At 55.3% G+C, this 10,901-nt stretch overlaps 1 protein-coding gene across 3 annotated transcripts in view; it reads right to left on the bottom strand.

Moving 5' to 3' along the window:
* The window catches only part of TBC1D14 (TBC1 domain family member 14), a 119,229-nt gene extending 118,773 nt beyond the window's left edge, over window positions 1-456 (bottom strand). For all 3 annotated transcript variants that reach the window (XM_040237592.1, XM_040237594.1, XM_040237595.1), the window contains exon 1: window positions 396-456. The gene's annotated coding sequence lies outside the window, so the exon portion shown is untranslated. The remainder of the gene's footprint in view (window positions 1-395) is intronic.
* Between the last annotated feature and the right edge of the window lie 10,445 nt (window positions 457-10,901).

Here is a 10,901-nt window from a genome sequence, read left to right as displayed (position 1 = left end):
GGGGGGCGGGACCTTCCTCTCCCACACACCTGCTCGGGGGTGGGCAGGGCCACCCATCGATGCGCTCCGCCGCTCGGCTCCCCACGCCTGGTCGCTGCCCGCTCGTGCCCCTTCCCCCTCCCAGCCGCTTCCCACAAAAAAAAAAAAAAAAAAAAAAAAAAAAAAAAAAAAAAAATTCTCCCGAGAAGGGCCACCGGGGCTCTGCCGATACGACTTAAGCTCGACGCTCGTCTCTCTGCCCCTTCTCCGGCCCGGTCGCCCGCTCTCCACAGGCCCCGGGACGGCATTGCCCGCCCTTTTCTCTCCCGAAGGCCAAGAAGGGCCGCGAGGGGAGGCCTGAGGGAATCTTCATGCCCGCAGAGCCCCCGTGGACACCCACCAGGGGGCCTCCTTACCTGGTCGGCTCCACCCGCGGCCATCTTGGAAGTGGGAAGCGGCTGGGAGGGGGAAGGGGCACGAGCGGGCAGCGACCAGGCGTGGGGAGCCGAGCGGCGGAGCGCATCGATGGGTGGCCCTGCCCACCCCCGAGCAGGTGTGTGGGAGAGGAAGGTCCCGCCCCCCACCTGGCCGCAAGCTGGAGGCCAGGTGAGCAAGATCGGAGCTCGGGCCCGGAACGTGGAGCCTTGAGCATATCGCTTTGAGGCCTTCCCGGCCGGGCCTTATCTCTTCATCCGTAAAACAGGCTTTTCTGACAGTTCTCTTATTGAGCCGGTAGACAGGGCACAGCGCCGCTCCTCCCCAAACTTGTCTGCACTTCTCTATCACCTGAAGATCTTTGAAAAATTTAAACGCTAGGCCACGCCTCAGACCAACTAAATCACAGTCTCTGGAGGTAAGATACGGTTTTGAAAGCTGCGTAATGTGCAGACAAGTTTAGGAACCGCTGGCCTAGTGTTCATTGCATTATTTCCGTCTGTATTGCAGAATCTAGAGACACGATCTGTGATCAGAACTGTCACGCAGGACTTCCCTGGCGGTGCAGTGCTTAAGATCTGCCGCTTTCGCTGCAGTGGCGCAGGTTGGATCCCTGGTGAGGCTTCCACATGCAGGCGCCTTCCCCCGCCCCCCCCCCAAAAAAAAAAACAGTGGGTAGAGAGTGGACAAACCTAGACAGCATATTAAACAGCAGAGGCATTACTTTGCCGACAAAGGTCCATCTAGTCAAAGCCATGGTATTTCCAGTAGGCATGTATGGATATGAGAGTTGGACAAGAAAGCTGAGCACTGAATTGATGCTTTCGAACTGTGGTGCTAGAGAAGATCTTGAGTCCCTTGGACTGTAAGGAGATCAAACCAGTCCATCCTAAAGGAAATCAATCCTGAATATTCACTGGAAGGACTGATGCTGAAGCTGAAGCACCAATACTTTGGCCACCTGATGCGAAGAGCTGACTCATTAGAAAAGACCCTGATTTGGGGAAAGATTGAAGGCAGGAGATGGGGGTGACAGAGGAGATGTTTGGATGGCATCACTGGCTCAACGAACATGAGTTTGAGCAAGCTCTAGGAGATGGTGAAGGACAGGGGAGCCTGGCATGCAGCAGTCCATGGGGTCGCAAAGAGTTGCACACAACTGAGGCACTGAACAACAAAGAGTGAAAGATGAAGTCGCCTGCCCAAGGTCCAGGGCGGGTCAGTAGCTGAGAGGAGTCAGAGGCAGATGCCCCGCCTCTAGGATCATGCAAAGTCCTGGAGTAAGAGACCTCTTGTTCACTAGTTACTGACCCATTCCTCAACGTCCTCCAAGAATGTGGGCTGCCTGAGCCAAACCGGGCTTATCTTGTTTACTGGTATGTTCCCTGCGCCTGCAAGATTTCAGAGATTGGGAGCTGGAAGGCCTGGGTTCCAAGCGAGGCTTGGCGCCTGACTGCCAGGAGCGCTGAGGGCTGCCCCAGGCAGAACTACCAGAGAAGAAACCTCAGAGGGACAGGAAGGGTGATCCGTACATCAGAACATCTGGAAGCGTATGGTGAAGATTAATTTTGGCTCTAGTCATTAGTGTTGGTCCCGAGAACCCCAGGCTTGTTTCTGCTGCCTGGGTCATAGCTCTAAAAACTCTCCGCACCTGCAGTCATGATGGCAGGAGGAGTGAGAGCTTTAAAAAGGAAATCTGTTAATAGAACACATTAACACCCTTCACAGTGCTGAGGGTATAATAGAAGCTTTATAAATGGTTGCATTTCTGGATGTTTTAAGGAAAGCTAATACCAGGGCTCCTCCAAAGCCCAGCGTCCCCTCTTGAGCTTATTTTAAGAAAACACTACCAGAGAACTACCGACTTGCTTTGGGCTTGACTTAATCCCCAATTTAATACCTCAGATTAATAAATCTGCTTTTAGAGTGTTCTTTGTGACTCTCCAAATCCCTACCTGCCCTCATTCTCAGTCTTAGGGTTTTGAAAGCCCGCAACGACAGAAACCATTGTTCCAAATCCAGAGCCAGGAAAGTTGTTAGTGGTCCAAGGACTTGTGTTGGGCGCCCTCTATTGCCTGTTCCTCCCTCTCTTGCCACCCTGCGGCCAACCACCCCAGCCCAGAGCTCCTCCGCGGAGCCCATGTGTCACTCACACCCTCTGTGATTTGACCCCTATCTCACCCCTTGTCACCAGCACCCACAGGCATTCTAGACAAATCCTCATTGCAGTTTCAGTCTAAGAATTAAAAATACAGTGAACAAGATTAGCCACGTAGTGGCAGGCACTCACCTCACTTCTCAGAACCTCACACCTCCTGGGCCCCCATCTCCAATGTGAAGACAATTGGATGAGGGTGGTCAGCCCGCTGTCCCACTCTGCTGGCTCACTGCTGCCCATGGGGGGGGTGGGCAGCCATCCCAGTTACCCCGTGCAGACCTAACGCAGGGTCCCAGACTGATCCTTACCTGGTCCCACCTCTGGGGGCTGTGGAGCCGCTGCTTGACGTAGAGAAGCACCCGGCCTGCAGTTCCCTCTCCTGCTTTCCGGGCCCAGGCCTGGAGGGTGGCGGCCTGGCCTCACTAAGCCCCGAAACCTCCCCTCCCCAACTCTCCCCATCTCCACGAGGCTCACAGCATCTCCACCTCCCGAACTGTGTGGTGACTAAATGTAAAACAGCTGTCTGGCCTTGTTGGTTTCTGGCATGTTTGGGGAGTTCTTGGCGCCTTCCTAGCAGTATAATGTATATAGAAAGTGTGTTGGTCAAACTGCCAAGGTGAGGAGAGACACCGAGACCACCCCCCTCCAGGGGCCCCACGGAGGGAATTCTTTCTCCAAGCCCAACCTCTGAACCTCCCCAGACTTGCTCAGCAGGAGTGGGAAGCCCTTCCCAGAGTGTCTGAAACCCACGGAAACCAGGCCTGAGCCCACTCTGTGCCAGCCTTCTGGGCTCCGGGAGCACCAGAGGAGTCCACAGCCCACGATTCCGGCCCCACAGAGCCCCAGGGCCGGACCAACGTGGCAACTCGTAAATGCAGCCATGTCCCCTTGCCAAGAAAATGGTAACTGACCAGGTGCAGACCCCAGAAAGGTCACAAGGAGGGTGTCGGAGCTGGTGGGACTCCTATGAGTCCTCAAGCCCACCCCTCTCGTTATTCAGCGGGGAATCTGAGGCTGAGAGAGAGATGTGCAGAGGGGCCTGAGCTCAGGTGGGGAAGCAGGTGGGCACCAGACCCAGGCTAGCAGCCCTGCCCTGCCAAACTGCCCTGGCATTGCTTCTCAGGAGGTGTGGGGATCCCGTCTCGCAAATGCATATTTTACCTTGACTTCCCCAGCACCCCTCCCCAAAAGTGAGCTCCTTAATACTTGTTGAATGGGTGAATAAGCCTTTCTCATACTTGCACTCATGTGAGCCCTCCAGGTAGCCTGTGCCGTGGCTGCAGTTTCATCCTCTCACCATACCTGCCAGGTGAGCCCCACACCTGCTGAGCTGGCACACCTACTTCACAGGTGAGGAAACGCACTGGTAAGTGAGGCCGCTCAGCCCGGGTCTCACCACTCGCCCCCCACTCTCCAGAAACTCCAGCCCACTTGGTAGCCCCTGTCCCACCCTCCTTGCCCCGACACAGCTTCCGGTCAGGGCCACTGATGGTGGGGGGCAGGGTGTGAATGAAAGTATTCACGACAGTCACTCTTCCCTCGGGCTGGCAGTGGGCCTGTCCCCACCGGGCAGAAGCAGGTTGTGCAACCATCGTTTATTTCAGAAGAGCTTTCCTCTGGCCCAAGGGCTTGCAGAAATCCAGGAAAACCTACCCTTTCTGTCTTTATTCCTTGGCATACGGAAAATCACCGTCGAGTTGGACGTTCTCGTTTTTAGGACACAATATCTGGAATTCGAGTTTCTCTTGTTGTTTCTGAAAACTGAGCAAGATGAGAAAAAAACAGCAACAACAACAAAGTCAGGAGTAGTCCAGGAAGCTGGAGGTAAGCCTTCCGGCAACCTCAGGCCCATAGAAGACAGAGACACACCGACGGAAAAGAGTCATAACAAACAGGGTAGCCACCATGAGCCTCTGCGCTTTGCTCCTAGAAGCAGCATCCAACCCTCACCCCAGGCCATCAGCTCGCGTTTACTCAGCTTTAACAAGCGCTGTTACCTGTTTCTTACCATCAGAGATTAAAATCAGAGGCTTCAGAGAGGTGGAACTCCCAGAAATAGCACATTTATAAGAGGGAGAAGGCATGGCTGCAGCAGAAAAGAAGATTATAAGACACTGAATACTTTTTAATGGTACACTTGAAGGGAAACTGTAATAAAATTACCCCCAATTTCAGGCCAAAACTGTTGTAAAAGGATGCTCCCTGCACTTACTTACAACAGGGAAACGGATGTGATGTGGATGTCCAACCACGGGGGGAAAGGTTAACTAAACAGAAATTTCTATGCAGCTATTTTAAAGCCTTCCAAATAGTTTAGTATACGACTTCCCTGGTGGTCCTGTGGTTAAGAATCTGCCTGCCAAGGCAGGGGACACAGGTTTGATCCCTGATCCGGGAAGATCCCACGTGCCATGGGGCAGCTAAGCCCATGTTACATAATTCCTGAGCCTGTGCTTTAGAGCCCGTGAGCCAAAGGCACTGATGACCTTGTGCCCTGAAGCTTGTCCTCCGCAACAAGAGAAGCCACCACGATAAGGACCCCGCGCACTGCAACTAACGCGTAGCCCCCACTCCCCACCCCTGGAGAAAGCCCACGCAAAGACCCAGCACAGCCAAAAATAAATTAACGTTTGTGACAACTCTGTTTTTAAAAAGTTTATCATAGCAAACAGGAAATGCTTGTTATAAGAGTGACACTGAATTTCAAATAAAATAGAAGTCTATGAAATATCCACAAAAAAAAACGGGAAGACACTCTGAAATGATATCAGAACACACATGATTTCTTCTGATGGTGTATTTTGAAACTTTTAGATCTCCCACAACAAACGCGTGCTTTGTGATGAGATGTGTTCAGATGCCAACTGATGGGTAACCAACAGGATTCAAGAGGCACAGGCACCCAGGCCATCGGATGAGGGCTCTGCCCCCGACCCTTCTCCCCAGAGCAAGACAAGTCCTGTTAGCACTTTGCGAGAGGGAACACTCCTGCTCCAAGTGGTCAGGTAATCGGTGCTCAGCTAGACTTGCTATGATGGGATGGCCAGTGACAGAGCCCTGTGACCTGGTGTGTAGCCCAGGGTCAGTAACAGCGTCTCTGGCAGCCCGGTGACGCTGTATTGTTACCCCGTTTACTGGGGACACCTGACTCCTGGTGGGTGTGGATTCAAAGGTCACTAAATCTCAGGGCAGCCCACGTAATTGCTTGGAAGAAGGAAGTTATAATGAAACCAATAGACGCTGCAAAGAGCCTGGAACCCCTGGCCTGGCAATGGGATGTGGTGGCGGGGAGTGTTGCAGGGGACCTCCTGTGGCCTGCGGCCCCCTGATGCTTAAGAGGTGCCCGGGGCTGGAGGCCTTAATGGGCCGGGTACTGAGAAACCACAGAAGCCCGTGGGGGTGGGGCTCCACACGGCAGCGCACCACAGTGGAATTTTCCAAAGAGCCTTGTTTTTTTAAAGGCATCGCCCAGTCGCCTGCTGCTGCCTCCACCATCAGGAAGCTAAACCCGATTTAGAAGCTGCGGGATCGGGTCTCCCGTGGGAGTCACGTGAGGTGTGGGCAGGGAAGGCAAACGCTTCCAGGCCCGATGATCTGCCATGGGAGACCCTCCCAGCACCCTTGCATGCGCGAGGCTCTCCCTCAGGCCCAGGGGCTCCCCAGAAGCATCTAGAACTCTGTTACATCCTCACCTTTGCACCTATCCTGCCCTCCACCCCGGGCCTGGACCTCCTGAGCTTCCCCGCTCTTATACTTCCTGGTCCCCTTTGGGGGTGTGTGGCCCAGAACGGCACCCCAGGTGCTCCCACCCTCAGAACAGCATCCCCAACTCTAACCCACCCCATCCCCAGGCCGTACCGGGCTCCAGCACCCCCACCCCCCCCCACCCTCGGCCACTCTCCATATGCCTATTGCCTTGCCAAGTCTCTGTTCGGTCCCCAGGCCCCCAGTGGCAGCCAGGGCCCACGCGGAGACCCCGCCTTCATCCTCACGGCCACTGGGGGTGCAGAGGACCTGAGGCTCCCGGGGTTGGGGGAACCTTCCTGCCCCCGCCCCACAGCTGCCGAGGATACAAGCAGGATTTGCACCCAGGCCCTCTGGCTCTGGGTAACGTGAGCCAGGGTGCTTGTTTGGGGGTGACTGACGGGACCCCTGGGCTGAGGTCCTGCCCCCTCCACGCCCTCCCCACCCTTCCTTCCCCACTGTTCCTCCACCTGAGACCCCACTTTTTCCAGCCCCTGAGAAGAAGGCGATGATAGGAGAGGACGTGAGCCTTCAGATCAGACAGGTCTAGGCTGGAGTTGCAGCTCTTCATGTTTTTACTGTGTGACTTTGGGCAAGTTTCTTAACCTCTCTGAGCCTCAGTTTCCTCTTTCAGAGGAAGGGGTGCCCCACATACCTCAGGTCAGGGAGTGGTTTGGATGTCAAGCACGGGATGTGTTTGATATGTGTTGTCTCTCTTTCTGATGCATCCACCCGCCCTGACCTACTGACTTCAACCTCTTCCCTCCCTCTACCATCCTGAGACAACCCGAGGTCTCATGTACCTTAGAGGAACCTTCTTTGATGCACCCCACATTCCTCTTCCTCTCAGACCTCAGCCCCTATTTCCTCCTAATCCATCCACTCACCAATAAACAGCTACACACACACACACACCCACACACATATAGACACACACATGTGCACACACACAGACACACACACATGCACACAGTTGGCCCCAGCCTCATCCTATCTATAGAAATCGGCTTCCTAAATGTCCCAGCATGGAGTCCAGCTTCCATCCTTCCTCTGTCCTACACCTGGAGTGCAGGTGTTCCTAGATCTCACGAAAACACTCCTGGAGGCTCCTTGTCTTTCCCTCTCCAGAGCAGCCCATCCACTTCTTTAGGGAGGGAGCTGGTCTATTAAAAACCTAGAAAGCGCATTAAAAAGCAGAGACATCACTTTTCTCACAAAGGTCCATCTAGTCAAAGCTATGGTTTTTCCAGTAGTCATGTATGGATGTGAGAGTTGGACCATAAAGAAGGCTGAATGCCAAAGAATTGATGCTTTTGAACTGTGGTGTTGGAGAAGACTCTTGAGAGTCCCTTGGACTGCAAGGAGATCCAACCAGTCCATCCTAAAGGAAACCAGTCCTGGATATTGTTTGGAAGGAATGATGCTGAAGCTGAAACTCCAATACTTTGGTCACTTAATGTGAAGAGTTGACTCATTGGAAAAGACGCTAATGCTGGGAAAGATTGAAGGCAGGAGAAGAAGGGGACGACAGAGGATGAGATGGTTGGATGGCATCACTGACTCAATGGACATGAACCTAAGCAAACTCCGGGAGATGGTGAAGGACTGGGGAGACTGGCGTGCTGCAGTCCTTGGGGTTGCAAAGAGTTGGACAGGATAGGACAGAACAACAAGACCTCAGCCTCCCCACCCTGGGTCTCTGCCCTGAGGGGCCCCAAGTCTGCTGACCCCCCTCCCTGGCAGGCATCACCCATCAGGAGACCTGTCCCTCCCACTGCCAGTCCACCCTCAAGCCCCAGACCTTATAGGCACCCTCTCTGCACCAGGCCTTGTGCGAGGCTCCAATGTCCAACTGACACCCAGCTGAATGCATAAACCAAGTCCATCTTATGGACTCAAAAATCTCCAAGAAAGACCTTGAGACTCTGCTAATCACCGTGATCCTCTGAGCACTGGCCACCCACTGCCTGTGGAGGGAGAGCTCGTGGCTGGGAGAGAGTTGGCTGCTAGGTTTTTGTTCTTGCTTGAATCTGGGCAAGGGGGCTTCCCAGGGACGGGCCTGGAAAGGTGAGGGTGAGAGTGGGTGGGCTCGAGAGGAGCAAGGTGGAGTCTGGCTCAGTGTCCCAGGAGGCCAGCTGGGGCGACCCAGTAGACATATGGGCAGACGCACCTCCAGAGGGCGGCTCCTTCAAGTCCGGCCTCCAGCAGCCACCAGAATGTCCCCCTTGGCCATCAGCCTGACTTTCCAGCCCCTCCCTTCCCAACCTGGCTCCAGCCTGATCTCTCAGCCCCCTGCCTCCCCTCTCCCAACCAGACTGGCATTTTCCAGACAGGTCACAATCCTGGCTGCACAAACCCAACCTTTGCTTGTCCTGTTCCTTCTGCCTGGATCCCCTTCTTGCCTTCTTCAGTTGTCATGACCCAGGTGCCCCTCGGCCATGTGCCAACCCCACCCCCAAATTGCCCACGCCTGGCGGAGCTGGTCTTTCCCTCCTGAGAGGCTGGGGAGCCCCTTGCTCATGCCCTGTGGCCCTCCACAGTGGAGACATGGCAGGTGAACCAGATTCTCTGAAGGAGCGTGGCCCCCGAATTGAGGGCCTCCCAGCGCCAAGCAGGTTGTCCTGGAAAGTGCTGGGCCGTAAACACCTGCCAACTGGTCCAGCCCTCGTCCCATCTCTGGGAGTAGAGGGTGGGTTTGGGGTGGAGAGGACCACTCCTAAAATCTAAAATGGGCCAAGAGATTCGCCAAGAACCGCAGGTGGTGAAGGGTGCTGTCTGGAGCCGCGGGGATACCAGGTTGAGCACCCCGGAGACCCCTCAGAACCGGTCAGTTGTCTCTAAACCTGTCTGTCCATCTGCCTCCCCGTTAGGCTGTGAGTCCAACCCCGGCACACAGGCAGAACTCAGGATGGTTGGAGGGCGGCTCTTCCAGAGGTCGGGGGCCCACCTCCAGGCTTCCCAATCCCAGGGGGCCCAGTCCTCCAGGGAGATCCAGGCTTCACCCACAAAGCACAGCCACCGCCCCAGGGGAGACCCCGCCTAGGGCTGCCCCGGGGAGCTGAGCTGAGCTGGGTCTGGGCTTCAGGGGCAGGAAAGGGAAATATGGTCGCCTGGCCTCCCCAGGGTCCTCCAGGCCCCTTCCCTGCGGGCCCCCTCGCCCCCAGGTCCACCCCTCCCCCCAGCCCGCGTGTGGCTCAGCGGCTCCCGCCCCAGGAGACAAACCTCTTCCGAGGCTCATTTCCAGCTGCCACCAAACCGGCCCGACCGAGCTTCCAGAAAGAGCAGTCCACATGCTACCATCCATGCTGCCTCCCACCCTCTCATGGCCCGTGACAGTCAGGGCCGCGCTTCCTCACCGCTGCGCCCCCAGCATGCGGCGGGGCTTAGAGACCCCTGCCTGGCACCGGTTTGTCTGGACTTTGCCCCTCTGTGAGCCTCGGTTTCCTCATCTGTAAAATGGGGGTGACCACTGGCACTCCCCCTGGCTCCTGGGAGCCCTTGCCTAGCTGTGTCTCTAGGGAGAGGCCGGGGCTGAGTGGAGAAAGGACAGTGCAGCACTAGCCAAAGGAGGTTTTGGGGGGCCCTGACCTGGGCCCCATCAAGACTCCCAGCAGACATCTACGTTGAAATTATAGGAAGGGCCCAAGAAGCCTCCCTGAGCCTCTCCAGAGTCTTATTCGGGGAGACAATGTAGGGCCAGAAAGAGGCCCAGGCTTAGAGCCAGGAGACCAGGGTCCCCATCCCCGGTGTGGTGTTCATTGTTCCCCGTGACAATGGGGTTGGTGTGTCTAACGTGCCCGAACTTAGTCTCCTCATCTAAGAAATGGGCACATCAAGAGGTGTGGGGCTAGGACTTCCCTGGCGGTCCAGTAGTTATCCACTCCAGCACTCTTGCCTGGAGAATCCCATGGACAGAGGAGCCTGGCGGGCTACAGTCCAGCAGGTTGCAAAGAGTCGGACATGACTGAGCGACTTCACTTTCACTTTCACTTTTGCCATGCAGGGGTTGTGGATTTGATTCTTGGTCAGGGAACCAAGATTCCACGTGTCACCCAGCAACTAAGCTGGCATGCTATAATGAAAACCTAGCACAATCAAAAAAAAAAAAGCACGATTTACCCGCGGCGCAGAGCATGCAGCACAAAGCGCTAACACAGGCGCGTGGATGAGACGGGCTAGACGCTCACAAGGATGATTCTAGAGGCACAGCGATAAGTGCTTGCATTGTTACGCATTTTAGATAGGAAGTGGAAATAAGTGGAAAAGGCTGGCCTTCCGTTTGCAGAAGCTATTAATATAAAGCGTCTTCATGGAGACCCTGAGTGGCCCTCGATGGGTCCAGGGCCCAGGTAGTCTGGGCCTCTGCTTACGGCTTAGGGCTGGTGGTGTGATTTTTGCCTACCTTCTATGGGTTAAGTTGGTCTCAGTCAGTAAAGAATCTGCCTGCAGTGCAGGAGACCGGGGTTTGATCCCTGGGTTGGGAAGATCCCCTGGAGAAGGAAATCGCAGCCCACTCCAGTATCGTTGCCTGGAAAATCTCATGGACAGAGGAGCCTGGTGGGCTGCAGTCCATGGGGTCGCAGAG

Source organism: Oryx dammah, unplaced genomic scaffold (assembly GCF_014754425.2).
Source record: "Oryx dammah isolate SB20612 unplaced genomic scaffold, SCBI_Odam_1.1 HiC_scaffold_3, whole genome shotgun sequence".
Taxonomy (NCBI): domain Eukaryota; kingdom Metazoa; phylum Chordata; class Mammalia; order Artiodactyla; family Bovidae; genus Oryx; species Oryx dammah.
Note: the sequence above shows the minus strand (reverse complement) of the source record. Positions and strands in the feature narration are given on the sequence as shown.